Raw genomic sequence first — 4,572 nt, 5'->3', positions numbered from 1 at the left:
GAGACAATGTGGGAAGTAGAAGGGAAATTTAGACCTAGAGAAAAGAGGAGAAAAAAGAGGAATAAAAATGAAAAAAAGATCATTAAAAATGTGAAAGGTTCTGTGCATCCGTGTCCAATGCGCATATACATCCATGTAAGTTAAACATTTTTTTCCTTTTAAAATTAATGAAACCGGGAAGAACCGGATAAAAGCAAAAAAGGAGAAAACGGGGAAAACATATAAATGTTTATGATCTCACATGAGGTATAATAATATTGTTGCACCCCAGAGGTATATGGGGGGCAAAAATAGATAGAAAAAAAAAAAAAAAAAAAAAAAATATATATATATATATATATATATATATATCTCACTCAAGGGGATCAAATTCTGTTTAATTCTGTGTAATTTTATTCATAATCTCTAATAAAAAATTTTGTTATATTTTTTCAACTATTTATTTGTGCAATTTCTTCTGATGTCCTTTGGGTCTAAGTTCTATTAAGCCAGCCTCCCTTTGTCAGATGACCCAGGTTACCCAGCTCTGATTGGATGAGCCAGATGTTAGCCATCTAACAGTTTTACAGAGTCAGTTAGACATCACAAGAGACAAAGTGCATCATGGGAAAGCCCAAACCAGGAAGTAAAGAAAAAATGAAGACACCAACTGGAGCTTCAGGGGCCTTTTTTTATCAGCGCCGGAGTACCCTTTTAAGCCACCAATAAAACATTGGATTGTACGGAGCTGTTAAATTTGGCTGCTTACTTTTTCTCTAATATATGGGAATATTGTATATTAATCTGCTAAGCTTCTCCTGCTCTATAACATCATGTCTGCAGACTGGATCGTTTCACAGTGACAGGTTCCCTGTAATAGTCAATGTTTGTACAGACAGACAGAATGCTTTATAAACTAAGCAATGAGCACAATCTTTGGCCTATGTGGGAGAAATGGTTTGGTCTATTCAGTTTAGTTTCATGGTAATATATTAGTGATCATGTAATATGAACTGTAGTAAGACATTCAGTGGGAGTGTTTATCGGCCATTCATGGATCGTTTTATATATTGCTGTGACTGCACAGAAAATGGGAACAAACCCATACTCACCTAACACACTCCCCAGGGCCCCCTCCTGTGATATCTTTAGTTTTCCTGCTGAACGTTCAGGCCACTACATTCCAGACAAACATATCTCAGAGAATAGTGAGAGTCTGCTCGGCCAATCACTGACTAAAGTGAGAGACGACCATGGCTGTGATTGGCTGAGCGGGCTGTCCCTGCTGGACATAGTCGCCAGAGCATTCAGAAGGAAACCCAGAGATGTGACAGGAAGACCTCCAAGGCAGTGTGGTAGGTGAGTATGAGTTGGTTGTTATTTTCTGTGCAACATGAATGCCCGGAATACCCATTTCACTAAAAAAAAAAATGTTTTTTGGTTTTTTTTCCTGCAATACTATCAGAGACAAGACCACCTTCACCAACACCAATCCCAGATGGGAATCTGCACTGCATCTTATCACTGGACTTTTATCTATGATGGAAGACTAAGGAGCCAAGTGACAAGCATATGAGTATAAAAGGAAGTATTAATTTCAGATGTTGAAGGAGGCGGAGCTTCACAAACATCAGACCTGGCACGATCAGCCACGGCCAACCTGGTACATTACCTCACATGGAACTGCCCACTCATACACCCACTGTGGGACACAATGTACTATCCCACCAACAGGAATCCAAACAATCTAACATGTAATACGGCCCTTTGGCTTGGAGTCATCTCCCACCCTGTCTCAGACTATAGTGGCCCCAATACTGATGTCACCAACGCAAATCCTAGATACTGGGTATAAATGACCCAACCAGGGGGTAACTAGGATTCATGGGGCCCCATAGCAAAACTTTGTATGCCCCCCCCCCCCCCGCATAGTCCTGCATATTACCACACACCATGCTGGGGGATGAAGTCCTGCATATTACCACACACCATGCTGGGGGATGAAGTCCTGTATATTACCACACACCATGCTGTGAGATGTAGTCCTGTATGTTAACACACACTATGCTGGTGGATGTAGTCCTGCATATACTGCACACCATGCTGAGAGATGTAGTCCTGTATACTACCGCACATACCATGCTGGGATATGTAGCCCTCTATATTATCACACATCATGCTGGGAGATGTAGTCCTGTATATTACCCCACACACCATGCTGGGAGATGTAGTCCTGTATATTAACCCAAACTCCATGCTGGGAGATGTAGCCCTGCATAATACCACACACACTATGCTGGGAGATGTAGTCCTGAATATTACCCACCCACCATGCTGGGAGATGAAGTCCTGTATATTACCACATACACTATGCTGGGAGATCTAGTCCTGTATATTAACCTAAACTCCATGCTGGGAGATGTAGTCCTGCATAATACCACACACACTATGCTGGGAGATGTAGTCCTGTATATTACCACACACCATGCTGGGAGATGTAGTCCTGGATATTACCACATACACTATGCTGGGAGATCTAGTCCTGTATATTACCACACACCATGCTGGGAGATGTAGTCCTGCATGTTACAACACACACCATGCTGGGAGATGTAGTCCTGTATATTACTGCACACATCATGCTGGGGGATGTAGTCCTGCATATTACCATGCACCATGCTGGTAGATATAGTTTTGTATATTACCCTACACCAAGCTGGGAGATGTAGTCCTGTATACTACCCCACACACCATGCTGGAAGATGTAGTCCTGTATATTACCCCACAGCATGCTGGAAGATGTAGTGCTGTATATTACCACACACCATGTTGGGAGATGTAGTCCTGTATATTACCCCAAACACCATGCTGGGAGATGTAGTCCTGTATATTACCACACACAGCCTGCTGGGAAATGTAGTTTTTCTGTGCCACTGCCTCCCCCCTCTTATACCGTCTCAACCTCTAATCTGTTGCAGAACAACAACTCGCAGTATGAACTGTCAATAGGTCCTGATGGGGGTTGTAGTTCTGCAACTTAAATGTCCACAAGAAAACCGGAAATAAAAATGCACAATTATTTAGAAGTATAACAAAATGTCCTTTATTTACATATACATGATTTACAAAAATTGATAAAAACTAGGGAATTTCATGGGAAATGACACAAATAACACAAGGCCAGAGGGGGAGAAAGTGTGGTAAATCAATATAAAATTAGAAATGATAAGTGCTGCAATATTATGTGTACCAATTGCAACACTACCATCTGGTGGTCACTGAAATTCTAGCAGATGACAAGTATTTAACCTGCAATGCAGTTACAGCATAGATGTAGTATAATATAATATAGTATAATGGAGGAGAGACTGTTTGTAACCCCTCAGTGGCCGGCCAGGTAACTAATAGACCAGCCCAAGTAAGGCCCTACAGATTTCAATTCCTATGCGACCACACAAAAGTGAAAACAAATCATTACTGAGATCTTACCCCCGTCCGGCCCACCAGCCCGACGCACGTTTTGCTCACTTCATCAGGAGCTAAATGTCCACAAGCTGGAAAACTACAACTCCCACCATGAACTGTTGGCAGGACATAGTAAGGGTCGTAGTTCTCTGGATTTAATCTCACCTTGCTCTGTCCTCCTCTGGTGCTGTATGGCTGCTGTGCTGGCCTCCTCTGCTCTCCTTTCAGGTTGGGGGGGGGGGTCATGCAGGCCTCTGGGGCATTGGGGAGGATGGTCCTGGGAGCTGCAGGGGAAGGGAGGATGACCCTGGGACTTTGGGGGGGGGGGGAGTGCTGTCCCAGGGACACTGCAGGGAAGGGAGTTACCCTGGAACACTGCAGGAGAGGGGGGATGACCCTGGAACACTGCAGGCAGTAGTGGATTATAATAGGGGCAAAAAGACTTATACTTTCAATGGTGTACTGTCTCCTGGCTACACTTCTGCCATGATTTGCAAAAAATCACTGTTTTTTTATGCCAATTTTGCACAAATCAGGACATCATGACAATATCTATCCTGTACTATGAACGCCAGGCTAGTGCTTCCATAGTTACAGTGGGGTGGGGGGCCCAGGCTTGGTGAACAGCCCGGGGCCTATGGTAAAGTTAATCCGCCCCTGACTGCAGGGGAGGGAGGGGTCATTAGCCTGGCTCTGGGGCGCTGTGTGGTGGTGGTGGGGGGCGCCTCAGGGGACACTGTCGGCCACAAACACGCACCAATCAGCGAGGTGCAGTGCCTTTACATGCATGAATATTCCTTGTAACCTTCATGCAGCCATGGAAACTGACAGCATGGATATATGCATATACCCATGCTGTCAGTCTCCAGATCACAAGCAGAGCATACTTAGATTCTGCGCTGCTTGTGATCCATCATCCAGCTCTACAGACTCTCCCCTCCAGTATCCTCAGTCCCTGGCTGTCAATCACTCTGGAGGAGGTGTGGCGGCGAAAGATACAGCAGCGGCCGAAGGACAGGTAAGCCGGGTGCCAGATGACAAGCAGTACTGATGGTAAGTATGCACTGCTTGTGATCTAGAAACTGACAACATGGATATATACATGTCTGTGCTGTCAGTTTCCCTTTT

The sequence above is a fragment of the Dendropsophus ebraccatus genome, chromosome 8 (assembly GCF_027789765.1).
Source record: "Dendropsophus ebraccatus isolate aDenEbr1 chromosome 8, aDenEbr1.pat, whole genome shotgun sequence".
NCBI classification, from domain to species: Eukaryota; Metazoa; Chordata; class Amphibia; order Anura; family Hylidae; genus Dendropsophus; species Dendropsophus ebraccatus.
This window is presented reverse-complemented; position numbering follows the sequence as displayed.